General features: G+C 46.7%; 1 protein-coding gene across 1 annotated transcript in view; it reads left to right on the top strand.

The window, feature by feature from the left end:
* LOC144772779 (uncharacterized) overlaps positions 1-17,436 on the top strand; it is a 122,824-nt gene that overhangs the window by 83,198 nt on the left and 22,190 nt on the right. The gene's annotated exons all lie outside the window — the stretch shown is intronic.

The raw sequence follows: 17,436 nt of genomic DNA, 5'->3' as shown, positions 1-17,436 counted from the left end.
AGATGGCTGACTTGGGGTTACCTCCATAAACTTTAAGGGCCTATGCAGGTGTTCAGGAAGGGCTAAGTGTTGCTTGGGAGCTTAAGGGCCAATCAGCAAAGCACAGGCTGGTGTGCAGGGGGGTGGGGAGGTGCTCCTGAAGTCAGAATCTCCTTGGATACAGACAGGCTCAGTTCCCACATTGTAATTACTGTTCAATCCTGCAGGTAAGGCCCAATTCTGAAGCACCAGACGTCGCCTTCCTCACGGAAACCTGGATGAACGCCTCCTCAGCCCCTGATATCGCCATAGCCATCCCGGAGGGCTACAAGATCATCCGAAGGGACCGCGTCAACCAAACCAGAGGAGGCATCGCCATCGTACACAAAAACACCATCCGAATCACGACCAACACCGACGACACCCTCACCGCCGCCGAGCACCTCCACTTTCAGATACACACCGACCCCCAAGACCACCCTCAGGAGCACTCTCGTCTACAGGCCCCCAGCACCATGCACACAATTCAGCGAAGCCATCGCAGACCTCATCAGCCAGCACGCCCTCACCTCCTCAGACTACATCCTCCTAGGAGACCTCAACTTCCACCTGGAGAACAACAATGACAGCAACACCGTCGCCCTCCTGGACAACCTCGCCAACTTCGGACTGAAGCAACTGGTGAACACCCCCACACACTACGCCGGCCACACGCTTGACCCCGTCTTCTCCTCCAGCAAGCACATCTCCTTCAGCCACTCCACCGGACTCCACTGGACAGATCACAGCTGCGTCTACTTCAACTTCAGGAGAATCACGACCCACCACCACCCGCAACAGGTTCCCCGCAGAAGCTGGAGCAAGCTCTCCACCAACCAGCTCACCCGCTCCCTCAGCCAGAACCCTCCCACTAACACAAGGGACCCCAACGAAGCAGCCCACAACCTCACACAGTGGCTCACCAACTGCGCCGAAAACCTTGCACCTCTGAAAAACCCTTCCAGCAGACCCGGCAGCAAGAAAGCCTCATGTTTCACCAACGACCTCAAAAACTCCAAGAAAACCTGCCGCACCCTCGAGAAAGCATGGCGCCACGACCAGACAACGGAGAACATGACAGCGCTTAAGTACGCCACCCGCAAACACCACCAGCTGATCCGCACCACCAAAAGGACTACATTCAAAGAACGTCTGGACAACAACACCCACAACAGCAAGGAACTCTTCAACATCGTCAAAGAGCTCTCCAACCCCAGTGCCTGCAACAACGACATCACACCCTCGCAAGACCTCTGCGACTCACCCGCCTCGTTCTTTCACCGCAAGATCACCGACATACACAACAGCTTCGGAGCACACACCGCGCACCCAACCACCGAACCAGCGCCCCCCACCACCCTCTGCAACTGGACCCCGGTCAGCACCGAAGACACCACCCGCACGATGAACACCATCCACTCCGGCTCCCCCACCGACCACTGCCCACACCACATCTTCAACAAAGCCGCTCCATCATCGCACCCCAACTCCAGGACATCATTAACAGCTCCTTCGCATCCGTCACCTTCCCGGAGAGCTGGAAACATGCCGAGCTCAGCGCCCTCCTGGAGAAACTCACTGCGGACCCCACGGACCTCAAGAACTTCTGCCCCATCTCGCTCCTCCCTTTTCCTGCCAAAGCCATCGAGAAGACCGTCAACAAACAACTCTCCGCCTTCCTGAGACAAGCGGTTCCCTGGACCCCTCACAGTCCGGGTTCCGAGCAAATCACAGCACCGAGACCGCCCTCATGGCAGCTACAGACGACATCAGGTCCCTGCTCGACAAAGGGGAAACAGCGGCACTCATCCTCCTGGACCTCTCAGCAGCCTTCGACACCGTATGCCACCGCACACTAATACAGCGCCTCAACAACACCGGAATCCAAGGGAAGGCCCTGGAGTGGATCATCTCATTCCTCGCCGGAAGAACCCAAAGAGTCCGCCTCCCCCCGTTCCGTTCCGCGGCCACCAAGGTCATCAGTGGCGGCCCGCAAGGATCCTCGCTCAGCCCCACCCTCTTCAACGTCTACATGAGCCCCCTCGCAGCCATCGCACGACAACACAACCTCAACATCATCTCTTACGCCGACGACACGCAGCTGATCCTCTCCCTCACCAACGACCCCACGACCGCCAGAGCCAACCTCCAGGAAGGAATGAAGGACATTGCGGAATGGATGAGGCTCAGCCGTCTGAAACTGAACTCAGACAAGACGGAAGTCCTCATCCTGGGACCTTCTCCCTCTGCTTGGGACGACTCCTGGTGGCCCCCTGCCCTGGGCACGGCCCCCAAGCCAACGGACCATGCTCGCAACCTGGGCTTCATCCTGGACTCCTCTCTCACGATGTCTAAGCAAGTCAACGCCGTCTCGTCGTCCTGCTTTAACACCCTGCGCATGCTCCGAAAGATCTTCCGGTGGATCCCCACGGAAACCAGGAAGACGGTTACCCAGGCCCTCGTCACCAGCCGACTGGACTATGGGAACACCCTTTACGCCGGAACCACAGCCAAACTCCAGAAAAGACTCCCAGCGCACACAAAACGCGTCTGCACGACTCATCCTGGACATCCCTCGTTACAGCCACATCTCTGCCCACTTGAAAGACCTGCACTGGCTCCCCGTCAACAAGAGGATCACGTTCAGACTCCTCACCCACGCACACAAGGCTCTCCACGACATGGGCCCCAAGTACCTGAACAGCCGCCTGGCATTCTATACACCCACTCGCCAGCTCCAATCCGCCAGCCTCGCCCTCGCCACCGTCCCACGTGTTCGCAGATCCACCGCCGGAGGAAGATCCTTCTCCTGCCTGGCGGCCAAGACATGGCACTCCCTCCCCACCCACCTTTGGCTGACCCAGGACCACCTCTCCTTCAGAAAACAACTCAAGACCTGGCTGTTCGAGCAGTAGCGGCGCCCCCCCCCCCCCCCAGCACCTTGAGACCCTAGCGGGTGAGTAGTGCGCTCTACAAATTTCATGATTGATTGATTGAAGGCCGAAAAAAATAGGGAAAAATCCAAAATAACCGGGGTTCTAATTAAGTCTGACATACATTTGCCAAAGCTATCCCAAAAGGAGGCCAAAGCAGGAGGGCATTCTTTAAACATATGGATATCAGAGGTCAGGGCCAGACAGCACTTCTTGCAACATACTGCTCTTTGTTAATTTTTGATAGCTTCAGCGGGGTGAAATAAGCCCTGTGGATAGTATATAAATGGTTTCTTTTTAGCCATGCAGGCTTTACTATGTCATGTAACAGATTACAAGAAACTTGCCACCAGGTATCGCACTCTTGTTCTGGTAAGACACTCCCCCATAAATCTTGCACAAGTTTAAACTCTCCATCCACTGCCTCCAACACTGCCTGATACCAAAAGAAGACTTCTTTCTTCCCTTGTGGTCTGGACAGGAGATTGAGCTCTACATCGGTGCCTTCCCCTATTAAACCGCCTCTAGTAGTCTGTAGCTGAGCCTGAACCCAGCTAGCCAGCTGGAGGTATTTAAACCTAGATTCACCTGTCCCAACCCTCTCATTGAGTTGTTCCCATGTTAACAGTGTAGCTTCTATGAACAGGTCCCCCCAAACTGCCAGGCCCGATTCCCTTAATGGGGCTGCCAAGCTATCTCTCAGACATTATGGACCCCCGGGTGAATCCCACAGCGGGGCCTTGCTAGAGAAATAACCCAAAGAGACCGCCTTCCTTAAGTGTGCCCAAGATTTTGCGAAGCCCTGTAGCACCTTAACCCTAACCTTCTTGAAAAACGTAACGTCCCCAAACTTAAACAGAAAGCCCTCCTCCGATAAATGTGCACCCCGAAGCATTGCTAAAAACATCCCTCCAATCCCAGTATTAGCCGGCATTTTTAAAAGCATCCGGGCATGAGAGAGTTGGAAGGCCCAAACATAAATTTGGATGTCAGGTAAAGCCAGACCCCCTTCTCTCTGCAACATCAGCTTTTTCCAGGCCAATCTGGCATATTTATACCCCCACACAAAAGAATTCACCTCTCTCTGAATATTATCAATTAGTATTTTGTCAAAGTGCAGAGGGATACAGTTAAAAAGAAAAGAGATTTTAGGGAGTATCGTCATTTTAGCCAGATTGGCCCTACCGATAATTGAGAGAGGTTACGAGGTCCAGATCTGCATCAGCTTTACACACTCTCTCGACACTGCCATCAGATTTGTTTCCGCAATCTTAGCTATATCTTGGACTATTTAACTCCCTGATACCTCAAAGTGGAACTTATTTGATATTGATGTTGACTTGCCACATGGTTCCAAACCATTACCTCTGTTTTAGCTGCATTGACTTTGTATCCCGAAACCAAACCAAAATCTTGAGCTTGACTGATAACAGCTGGAAGGCCGGTCAAGGTCAGCCGTGACAATTAAGATATCGTCGGCATACAGGGCTAGCTTCCTCTCCCACTCTCCATACCTAAAATATTGAATGTTAATATCCTCCCTTAGCCGTTGGGCAAATGGCTCGATATACAGATCGAAAAGGAGAGGGAAAGTGGGCAGCCCTGTCTGGTGCCCCTAGATATGTTAAAGGGTGCCGTGAGACCACCGTTTACCAACAGCCTAGCTGAAAGGCTCCTGTAAATAGATTGTACGGTGCAACAGAACTTCTCGCCGAGATTAACATTTTTCAAGGCCTCCGACAGGTACAAAAAGTTTACCCTGTCGAAGGGCTTGGTGGCATCTAAGGTCATTGCTGCCAGAGGTAGATCATAAGCTGACGTCAGATCTATTGCCCCGATAAGATCGTAAGTTAAATGTGGTAACTGCTGATCCTTTACAAAGCCCTTCTGATCTAAATGCAGGACATCCCCCACCACTGTACCCAGTCGAGCTGCCATTACAGATGTAAAGATTTTATAGTCAGCATTCAATAAAGATATGGGTCTATAAGACCCACAATTAGATGCCGCTTTCCGAGGTTTCAATATCAACATTATAATGGCCTCGTTCCATGAGTCCGGCGGAATCAGGCCTTTTTTGTAGAATCTTATTAAAGAGCCTGGTCATAAAAGGTATAACCTGATCCGCTATAGCCCTGTATATTTCTGAGGGCAAGCCATCTGGCCCTGTGGCCTTACCCTTTTTAGTATTAAAAATTGCTTCCCTTACTTCAAGACAGGAAAATCCCTGTCCAAATATCTTTGTTGTTCCGAAGTAAGAGAGGGAAGCGTCATATCCTCAAGCCACCTTTGGGCACGCTGGCTATCTGCATTGCCGTCCTCCAGGTATATGTTCTGGAAGAAGGACTGAAAAGCATCTCGGATTTTTTCATCCGTTGCAGAAATACCTCTTTCATCTCTAATCTCTTTAATGTAGCTCCTAGCTCGATCCGATCTACTCTTCCAAGCAAGAAGCTTGCCCGCACCTTCCCCATATTCGTAGTGTGAGATTTTGCTGGCTTCCCACCTTCGAATCAGCCTAGTGTTCAAAATGATATCAAGCTGGGATTTCAAATCCTTGATCCTATCTCGCTTCTCCTGTAGGATTTCGGGGGACATTGGAGCAGAAAGATCTACCTCTCCGTCCTCAGCCTATTCTCAATATCTGAAATCTCCTCCTTATACATTTTATTCCTATAACAGGACCTGATAATAATTTGTCCCCGTAATAAGGCCTTCAAAGAATCCCAAACTGAGGTGATTAAAGCTGTACCCACTTTCACCTCTAAGTACCATGACACTTCTTGTGAAAGATAGAGGGGCATATTATCAAGGACAGGCGATACATTATCGCCGCTTTTATCGGCAGGAAACTGCCGATAAAGCGGCGATAATGGCCTTGATAATATGCTCTATGAATTCCAATCGAAGCCCATGTTAGATGTGAACACATCCAACATGGGCTTCGATTGGAATTCATAGAGCATATTATCAAGGGCATTATCGCCGCTTTATCGGCAGTTTCCTGCCGATAAAAGCGGCGATAATGTATCGCCTGTCCTTGATAATATGCCCCAGAGTTCCTCTTCCTTCTCCCCGAGAATAGCACGATTAAAAGACCAAGTCCTAATTGGGCTAGATGCTTGGTATTTGAGAGTCAAGAGGACACCAGAATGGTCTGAGAGGTGAGGTGCCAAATATACTATTCCTCCTTAATGAGTAGCTTATCAACACAAAATCAATACGTGACTGATGCCTTTATTTATAATTCCGATACGACACCCCCTGCTGCTGCCCCGATCTATCTCTCCAGATGTCGGATAGAGTATACTGTTTTATGCCCCCCCACAAATACTCTCGCGATTTAAACAGGGCTGCTGCTCTATTAGATGGTGATTTATCCAGTATCGGATTTAACACAATATTAAAGTCACCTGCTAGGACGATTGGCTCTGGAAAGTCCAATAAGTGTGAAAAGATGGTCTTCATACTAGAAGGATCGTCCGGGTTAGGTCCGTAATATTCAGTTAAAATTAACGGGGTGTCCATAATTAAGATTTTAGCAATCACCCACCTGCCATTTGGATCTTTTATATAAGAGCAGACATGGGCCCTAGCTGACGTCTTAAATATAATACATACCCCTCTGATGTTTGCTGTTTGGTTGGTGCTGACATGAGGGCCCACCCAAGTGTGGGGCTTTAACAGGGCAGTCATTTCCTCTTCCATTAGATGTGTTCTCTGAAGGACAATGACCTGCGCCGTAGAGTCTCGTAGGTATTGTAGGTATGGTGCACAGGCCATTGACGTTCCAGGAAAGAATCTGCAGAAAAGTCATGGTGGCTCTCCCTTCTTTACCCTAGCCAGCTGCGAAATATTAGTTATTAGCTCCCTCCATGCCTTTCCTACGCCCTTCACTTTAATTCTAAAGCCAGACGAATCAAAAATAGCGGAAATTAGGTTTTTATTGAAGCTTTTAACCCTCCCTCCCTCCCCCCTTCCCTTGCCCCCCACCTCTGGAGAACCCAACCCCAAATCATCCGGACAAAAATAGTTCCCGGTATTGCAACCTAAGATTTCCACCCTGTGCCCCATCATAAAGAAAAATTACACAGAACCTCCACCCAGGAGTGCAAAGCATGAAACCCCACCTAGGGGAGTCGACCTACCCACCTCTGTTATAATATGCCTTTTAATATCCTTACCCTTAAATACAGACACAAGTATAAGCCTATCCTTCTCTGAGAGAGGGGAGGGAGATAAAAAAATAAAAATAAAACCAGAAATAGATAAGAGGAAGATAGGAAAGAGGAAGATCTAATCGGTATCTATCTTAATATCTCTTTTGTCACACCTTCCTCCCCCTTCTACCCCCATTCTAAGGAAAACCTTACCCTTCTTTCCCCAACCCTCTCCTACATTCACAGGTACTTAGTTATAAGTTGATATGAATCTGGGGACAGGTCTCAAAGCCTCCATCGCCTATGGCTTGTAAATGCTTAACCCAACTGTAGATTTTCGAGGAGATCCTCAGCCTCCTGGACCGATCTTACATTATACATCTTATTTTTTAACATGACTTTTTGAATTTTAGTTAGGCCACTGCTCCCAATTTTTTTAATTCTTCCTTCTTCCTCCCCCATTCCCACTGTCGATCTAGAGTAGCTCTAGCCAAATCTGATCAAATCTGAAAAGGAAAGTCCTTGCCCCTCAGCGATTTAAGTTTAAGAGAAAGATTCAAGATTTTCTCTTTTACTGGGTAGGTATGGAAATTAATAAGGATTTTCCTTGGCTTGGGTTGGTTCGGGTTACGTCTGAAGGGGTCCCGATGATTTCTTTGAATATCCCTGTCCAACTCTTTGGCAGTGATCTCTAAATCCAGTGATTCTTTTAGGAGGTTTATCATAAAAGATTTTAGATCACTCACCTCACTGCCCTCTGGGACATTCAATACTCGTAAGTTGTTCCTACGGGAGTTGTTCTCTTCCGTTTCCGGCCTGTCTCTCAATGCTCCCTCCTCTTTCTTCAAGGCTGCGAAGTCCCCCTTCATGACATTCAGCTGACCAGTTAGTGTCCCTACTTCCGATTCCAGGGTTTCTGTCCTTGCATTCAAGAGATCTACTTTTTTGTCTAATGACTGACAGAAACTTCTGATCTCCCCTTGGTTTGAAGCTGAAACCTCAAAGCCCTTCTTTATATCCACTGCCAGTGAGGCCATGAGTAATTCTAAAGAGGAGATTGAGTGAGCCTCTGTAGCCGCAACGGAAACTTGAACCAGGGCCGAGGCCGGAACTGGAGCCGGAGCTTGAGCCGGAACTTGAGCTTGAGCCAGAGCCGAAGCCAGTGCAGGAGCCTCCAAACTTTTGGCCATTACTCGTCCATCCGCACACTCCCACGATATTCACAACAGGACTCTTAGGTGAATCCTGAGGGTTCTCTATAGTGGCTTCGTGAGGGATCTGACCTGTGGATTCGTCTCACCCCTCTTTTCCTAACTCCATCCTGTCACCTCTTACTGTTGCCTCAGGGCTGTCTGTATCTACTATATTATCTACAGTAGCGTGATCTCCCACCTAGATTTACTTTTACTTTCACTAAGGAGGGAGTACAGGTGCCTGGCTCACTTGAATCTGGTGCTGACTGAAGTCCAACCTCTCCTGTCATTCTACCAGCTTCCCCCAGATACAATACTTCTGGCAAGACCTTAAAATAAGACCTGAGGGAGGGTGTAATCTTAGGTTTTAGATCTAACAAAGGGCCCTCAGCCTTGGCTTTAGGAAGTTTTTCTTTTTCTTTTTAACCTCTCCTGATAGAAAAGTAGAGGTACACTTTTTACTACCTTTCCCGCCTTTCCTGGTCTTAGCCTTCACCACTGTCCACCCGGTGAGTTGTTGGGTTCAAATCAGGCCTACATACTCTGCTAAACTCTCGAACACCTTAGTATAGAAGTTGGCACGGACACTGGAAAAGGTAAAAGACAAGTTTATTAAGACCCCATGGGGTGGTGATACATTCCTACAGCACCCTTCGGCAATGTAAGAAGTAGCACACCGAACATCGATGCGCGACCTCTTTTATACAGTTTAATAGCAATAAAAAGATAGGCGGGTTCAAGTTACACATTTTAGGTACATATAAGGTCATTTTTGGAACACAGCCAACATGTGGGAGGAGTTTCAACAGCACTGGTCAGTTAGTGTGAACATTCCTAAAGAGTGACCAATTGGTGCGAAGTGCGCATGTGCGCTTGACCAGTACTAAAAATAGCCTGTTGCCGAGCAGACTAGTGACCATGGGTATCGAGAAAGGACGAAAGGGCACACTGACCACGAGGCAGCGTGTTCATAGGAAACGGAAGTCAGAGGGATTCAAAATGGCCCCCGTTCGTTTTGGTCAAGTTAACAGAAGAGACCGTGTAGCTGTGCTAAACGCTAACTCAGGAGCTGCCAAAACACGACAGACGGCCCTTTTAGCGTTTAGCAAAAGCTACCTCATAGTGAACGTAGTCGGAATGTTCATCCTCAATGTCAATAGCCATTATTTTCAATACTTCATCATTGATCAGTTTCTCTTGCTTGACAATAGCTCGTTTGGACGGAATACAGGCTGTGATACATACAGAACATAATGTAGGGCCACATTGAATACATAAACAAAGGAAAAATAGTACTCCAATAAAAACACAGAGAATCGTTAATAATTTCCAACCCCAAGTACTAAGCAGGGTCCAGAACCAACCAGAAAAGGTCCATGTTCCATTTTCTGGGTGGATCTCAGCAGCTATCTTATGTAATTTTGTAATCGAATCATATACAGAAGGTGAGTTATCTGGTACGTACACGCAACAACTACTTCCGATGACGCGGCATGCTCCACCCCTATCAGCTAGTATCACATCTAGAACCATTCGATTCTGGAGCGCCACAATTCTGGTAATTTGCAATTCCTCAGTAATATTCCCTGAAGCAGAGGCAGTTTCATTAGCGACGGCTTCCACCACACGTGTAAGCCGCCTTATCTTCCTGCTATTCAGTGCAGCTCCTACGAATGAAAATAACCCCAAATTGAAATCTACATATTGTTGTAATGTGGTATCAGTCTGGTCTATTTCATCAAGATCTATTGTTCGTTTTACTCTGTTCAGTATGAAATCATGGTACAGAACATAATCATTGTGGTACATGGGAGGAGCAATAAATACAGGTGGTAATACAAAAGCTATATAACACGTTCCTAACCATCCCAATGGTAGACGATGGTATCCCTTATTTCCACAAATGAAATATGTGTTACGTGAAGCTACAAATGCAATTCCAGTTGGTGTATCAAAGGTAAGTGTAATATTACATTCACTGCGGCCTACAGGGATTGTACCTTTATTTCTAATACACAAATCTGCTTTTGTATCGATAACGGTTATTATATGCATGCTCGTCACATTTATAAGTCTTTGATTCGTATATACACGAGGTGTAGAAACATTGTCCGGACGATATTCTTCCCATTCGAATTTAGTTCCTTCAGCGTGTGGATAGCCATCTTTATCGTTATAGCATATTTTATTCAACCGAAAAAGTAATCCACCTTTCGTTGGCCATCGCAGAGTAAAAAGAAGAGTGTACCAAGCATGACAAGAACCATTATGAGAAAACGGGAGAGGAATGAGTGGTGTTCCTCCCTTCTTCTGGTGTCCGGGCAACATTCCACATACCCAACAATTGGACGTGTTGGTCATATTATGAGTATGATGCAAAATCTTAATAAAGCTGTTGTTCAAATAAGTCTGCCTATGTCTTTCTTCGTGAAAAGGCAGAGTGAAATGAAAATGTTCAGATGGACTTGGAGTGGTGGGCAGCAAATGTTCTCGTACAGGAAACAATAGTTCTATAGTCCAGGCTAATACTGCGATCACCACTACGGTCAAGACAAACAAAACAGCACCAAGAATTCTCCCTTTTTGTGTCGAAGGAGATGCCATAGTTCACAAAACAATACTCTTCACAAGCACACTAAGCGAGAAAAAATAAAACGATGGTTCTGAACCGAGGCTGCCGTTGATTTGTTCTCCGGGATTCAAGACGGGTGTCGCTACACTGGGCAGAACTGATCCCCCCCCCCTTGATATTCCCGGCTTCCGTTTCACAAACCTCAGAGCGGTTACCAACCAGTTTCAAAAACACAAAAGGAATCTTATTTCCTGGGGCGTAGATTGTACTTCACTTTATCTGAAACAACGTGGTCCGGGAAGGCTCCCTCCAATTCATCAGGCGTGACAGCTGGGCTCTTTTCTGTATCCAAAATCTTTCTGTAGTCGGATAGCACCACAGGGCTCACCAGATCCGGAGAGACACGTCGGCAATGCGTTGAATGTATCCACCGCTTCTTATTGGTGACTCTCACAGCAGTCCGCGTCGCCAGCAGCACTTGCTCAGGCCCATGCCATCTCGGTTCCAAACTGCTGGATCGCTCAAATACTTTGACCATCACGTGGTCTCCAGCGCGGAGATCGTGAGCCTCACCAGTGGAGTTATCAGGGAGCGCCTCTCGAACCTGTTGATGAATAGAAAGCAAATCATTTGTTAATCGTGCCAGATAATCGTTCATCATTATACAAGGCATATCATGTATCAAACGAGGCTTTGGAACCCCCCAAATATTCATAGGCCTTCCAAACACCACTTCGTAGGGTGTGAGGCCAGATCGAGAATGTGGCACTGACCGAATGGACAGCAATGCCAGAGGCAAAGCGTCCGGCCATTTCAGAGATGTCGATGCCACTATCTTTGCTAACTTCAGCTTCAGAGTTGCATTGTATCGTTCTACTAAACCTGCTGATTGCGGATGAAAGACAGCATGGAATCGTTGCTTGATTCCCAATCCTTTCAGGACATATTCCACTACTTTTCCAATGAAATGAGGGCCATTATCACTCCACATAAGTTTACAAACTCCGTAGCGCGGGAAGTATTCCTTGAGTAACACCTTAGCTGTTGTCAATGCTGTATTGTCTTTCGTAGGGTAAGCCTCAATCCATTTGCTGAAGGCACACACCACTACTAGGACATACTTGAGATTATTACAGCGCTCCAGCTGGATGTAATCCATTTGTAGTACTTCGAATGGTGCAGTAGGTGGAACAAACCCACCTTTAGGAGTATGAGTCCCTTGTCCAGGATTGTGCTGCAAACATATCAGACAGGTCTGCACTACTCTCTTAGCCGTGCTAGCAATGTCAGCATTTTCCCAAACTCGTGTAAGCAATTTAGTAATTGCGAGAGCTCCAATGTGTGCCAGCCCGTGTGTCATTTGCACCATTGTTTGTAAATAGGCCATGGGTAGTTTCCATCTCTCCATATCTTTACTACGCCAGCAACCCTCATCATCCAATACTCCTTCAGTGGCCCATTTCACAAGTTCTGCCTCTGATGCTGACTTCTGTATATCTAGTATTTCTTCTCTAGCATCATGCCACCGTTCAGCTTGTGACTTCACCACATACATGGGGAAATTATTTTGCAGCATAGCGGTCTCTCTTGCAATACGGTCTGCAAAAGCATTGCCTTGTCCTATTTTGTCCGTCACCTTTTTGTGTGCACTGCACTTGACTATTGCAACTTTCTCTGGGCATAACAGTGCATTAAGGAGATCGCGTACCAATTCTCCATGCATGATGTGTACTCCGTGTGAAGTCAGGAATCCTCGTTCCTTCCAAAGTAGGCCAAAATCATGCACTACTCCAAAAGCGTAACGACTATCCGTGTAAATGTTCACACATAGTCCAGCACTTAACTCACATGCCTTCATTAAGGCTATCAACTCAGCTGCTTGAGCCGATTTTTGGGGTATCCGTGCTGCTTCTACCACAGTCTTAAGTGTCGTGATCGCATAAGCTGCGGAAGTCGTACCATCTGGTAACCTCACGCACGATCCATCAACCCACAGTTCCCCATCTACATCTGGAAATGGCGTATCCTGTAAGTCGATACGACCCTTTGTCTGTTCCTCAGTCAGAAAAACACAATCATGTTGTTCTTCCTTCTGGGTCTCAGCAACAGGGTCCGGCAATAAAGTAGCAGGATTTAGTGTTGCACATCGTTTTAGTGTAATGTGAGGCGCCAACAACGTTAGCTCATATCCTGTCAGACGGGCACTAGTTAGATGCTGCGTTTTCGTTTGATTCAGTAACGCATCTACCGCATGGGGAACTAGCACCAACAATTTGTGTGACAAAACTATTCCCTCACTTTGTCGTATCGCAACTGCTGTTGCTGCAACTGCTCGAAAACATCCAGGCAATCCTCGAGCCACAGGGTCGAGTACCGCCGAGAAGTATGCACAAGGCCTCTGTTTGTCTCCGTGTGTCTGCACTAAGACTGACAATGCGCACCCATCCTTCTCGTGTACATATAATGTGAAAACCTTCGTGTAATCAGGTGTACCTAACACTGGTGCAGAACAAAGAGCTTGTCTCAATTGTTCAAAAGCATTCTGACATTCATCCGTCCATTCAATGGGAATCGGTGTATCTTTAGACAACAATGCTAACAATGGTTTAACAATATGTGAAAAACCCAATATCCATTGCCTACAAAAAGACGTCAAACCTATAAAGGCGCGAACATCCTTCTGAGTGCGAGGGACTGGAGTATGTAGAATTGCTTGAATTCGATCTGGTGTCAATGCACGGCCCTCCTTAGACAAAAGATGACCGAGGTAGGTCACCTTTGGTCTACAATATTGCAGCTTTTTCTTCGAAACTTTATGATTATGTTTGGCCAGGAAGGAAAGCAAGGAAAAGGTACTCTTCTCACATTGTTCTGGCGTGTCTGCAGCAAGTAAGATATCATCTACATATTGAATGAGAACCACTCCCTCCTGTAAGTCAAAGGAATCAAGCTGTCTTTTTAATGCCTGACTATAAATGCTAGGACTTTCAGTATAGCCTTGAGGAACTCGACAGAATCTGTACGATTTATTATTTAATGTAAAGCCGAATAGATATCGACTGTCAGGATGTACAGGGATCGAAAAGAAGGCATTCTTCAAATCGATGACTGTAAAAGTAGTTGCCGTCGGTGGAACCAACGTAAGCAATGTGGTGATGTCAGACACCACCGGATACTGAGGCACTACTATCTTGTTTATTTCCCTCAAATCAATAATGAAACGGTAAACCTTAGCATCTGTATCTCTTTTAAGGATTGGTAAAATTGGGCTATTACAAACATTGTAGGGGACTTCCTCAACTACTCCTGCCGAAATTAAATCATCTACAATGTGTATCAAAGCAAGTTCACCTTCTCTAGAAATCTTATATTGTGGGACACGTGGTAGAGATACTCCCTCCTTTACAGTAATACGCACTGGAGGAATTATCATTTGCCCTACATCCGTATCGGAAGTGGCCCACAACGTTTTCGGTAAGGAGGCCAGAACTTCAGATTCATGGAGAAAACACACTCGCTCTAATTCCGGGTAATTCTCATTCAACACAACTCGCACTCCTTCTGGGGCACAGCGAATAGTAGCTCGAAAGTGTTTTAACATATCGAGTCCAATAATATTATCTGGTGTATTTGGAGACAACAAAAAGGGACAAGGGGCAGCAAATTTATCAACATGAAATGTAACTGGTTGAGACAGTGGGCTAGAAGTAGGTGTTCCATCGAACCCTATTGCTGTAATTACCTCGCCAGACAGGGGAGCCCTTGGAACCAAGTATTTGGACAAAGCGCTACGAGTAGCTCCTGTATCGACCAGAAATTGATCAGTGGAACCCAGAACATGTGCTTCTATGTATGGACCCCTTTGATCAACTGGTACCTCAACCGATTCCACACCCCATCCTACGCAATCCTATGCGTAATGCTCATCCCGTAGTTCAGCAGGACCACCCTCATTTATCTGATATTGATTGCGATTATCAAACGTATTATAATCTGACTGACCACGACCCCTTGCTCCATATCCCCCACGATCATTCGTGCCATAACCTCCTCTTGACCCTCCATAATAACTCCTAGACCTTCCACTTCCTCGTCCCCTCAAATTACGCTGCTCTCGAAACACCGGACAGTCTGCAATCCAATGCCCAAACTGTTTGCAGTATGCACATTGATTCACAGAAATGTCAGATCGAGGGGGAGGAGCATTACTGTACGATCCTCGCCCCCCTTTATTGTTCCCTCTCGTAGCCTGAACCTGAGCTAACATTACCTTCGTTTTCAATTCCTTCGCCTTCTTTTCACTACTTTCTTTCGCCTCCAATTCCTGTCTTTCATAATATTGAGCCATAGTCAATAAAGAAGCAGGGGTTGCTGTGGTCCATGAACTTTCACTCGCTTTTAATCGTTTCGCAATCTCCGGTAGGAGATTAGCTACATACTTATCAACGAATAGATGCCTGCCAGTATCTTCTGTCAATAATTGACCACTGTAATCATGGAACGCTTCCTCGAAGCGAGAGAAAAAATCGGAAACTGATTCATCCGCTTTCTGCTTACAAGAGGCTAATATAGTCCAATCAATCTTTTTAGCGGGGGCAAGAGTTTTTAGTTTTGTCAGTATGGCCCCTGGAAGGTCTAATATTAATTGACACGGCTTACATGCTGGTTCTCTATCTAAATCAGCCTGAACAAGATCTTTCCAAGTGGCCCCAAGAGTCGTGAGGTCATCAAACCTACGAATCGCTCTCCACATATCAGGGGGCAATATCAACCCGAAAAATAGATCAATATCAACTAACGTCATGATACACGAAGAAATTGCACTTTCAACATTTTCATAAAAAGCCGCAGGGTTTTTACGGGGATCAGGTAAAGCATTCTTAAGCGCCATGACATCTGCTCTATTCCAAGGCGTATAAACCCAATTATATACAAAATACCCTTTCGCGTCTTTGGATCTTTTATCATCATCTGTGCCATCCCCTTTATGAGGGACATATAAAGGCGCAGCTTCTCGCATAGGTCTAACATTAATCGCAGCGATCTTATCTGTTTCAAAGATAGGGCATTCTTTGGATATCCCCGTCGCTCCGGACGTAGATGAATTCTTCGACTTTCCCAACTCCCGTAGTCGTGTCGCCTCATTACGCAGTTCAATCAAACGCTTGAAGAAGTCGTCCGCATCTGAAAGAACAAAAAGACCTTTACGAAAATTCTCACGACTCTTGGATATCTCCTTTGGTTCTAACTCGAGAGAATATTTTCTATACCGCTCAACAACTTCATCTCCAAAATGATCTAAAAAATACAGTCGTTCCTTATCAGGCCACTGTTCCATTTGTTTAGTAACATCAGAAACAGTAACAGTATTAATATTTAGCTTTCGTGCAAATGAGCGTAATTCCGCAGCTCGTTCCGCATGTAACCTGGTACGCTGTGTTCGATCACTATCCTCGTCCGAGTCCTCGTTCGGAGCCGTAGGTACGACGTACGGAGGCGGACAACGATCTAGTAAGGAAAAATCATCTATTTCATTAGTAAGGACCGGATAAAGAGGACGCCTGATAGGGAATTGACCATTAACCTGTACATTTCGTTCTCGTCTCTCCCTCTCTTTCTTTTCCTGTAATTCCTTCTCCTGTAGCTGTAAAGCTTTGTCATGTGCAGCCTTCTGCTGCACTTTCTCCGCCAAGGCTACCTCACGCTTCGCTCGTTCATGCACCTCTTTCTCCCACATACGCACACAATCAAACATATCTTGCCTAGACCTTCGCTGAAACAAACACTGTTCTACATACTGTACTTTTCGAAGGTCAAACGACCCATATAGTGGCCACTGTAATTCACGATCAGTTTTAGTATACTTATGCCATAATGTACTATACATTATTGGTGGAATACCGAATTTGACATACATTTCACGATTTGGAGTCCCCTCTGGGGGAGCCGGCTGTTTTGCACTTAATCGATAATTGGTACCATTTTCAGAACAGCACATCCTACGGAGTGTGCTAAAAACAGGCATGTTTCAAAAAGTACCACGAAAACGCGATACTACAAAAAATGCCACCTAACGCGGTGCACTGTTCAAATCAAATAAATCAGAGAAATATCCCTACATGCCTGCCTATGTGAGGTGCACTTCACATATTCAAATTCAAATTCAAAGATTCAAAACGTTAGCTAACAAATTCAAATTCAAATTCAAAGTTTCAAAAAGCCACAGTAAGTGTCAGTAGACTACCTCACCAATCAAAAGCTTACCAATTTTCTTTTCAACCGTCCAAAGTCCAACTGCCAAGTTCTGTGGTCAAATCAGCCAAAACGGCACATCACGACAATCCAAGATCAGAATCTCAGTCGAAGACCGGCGCCACCTGGAAGGTCAGATCGGAAGGACGGGAAAACACACCGTGGGTGCCGAGACTCGGGTCACTCAGTGGCAGCGTACGCGTCCATGGCGAGTTTCCTGACCTTCGTCACGACCTCTCCTTCGGGCATCCGAGTCGCCGATGTGTCCCTTCGTGGTCGCCAATTGAGGTGTTGGGTTCAAATCAGGC

The sequence above is a fragment of the Lissotriton helveticus genome, chromosome 1_1 (assembly GCF_964261635.1).
Source record: "Lissotriton helveticus chromosome 1_1, aLisHel1.1, whole genome shotgun sequence".
Classification (NCBI taxonomy): Eukaryota; Metazoa; Chordata; class Amphibia; order Caudata; family Salamandridae; genus Lissotriton; species Lissotriton helveticus.
The sequence above is the reverse complement of the archived record's forward strand: the minus strand, read 5'-3'. Positions and strand labels throughout refer to the sequence as shown.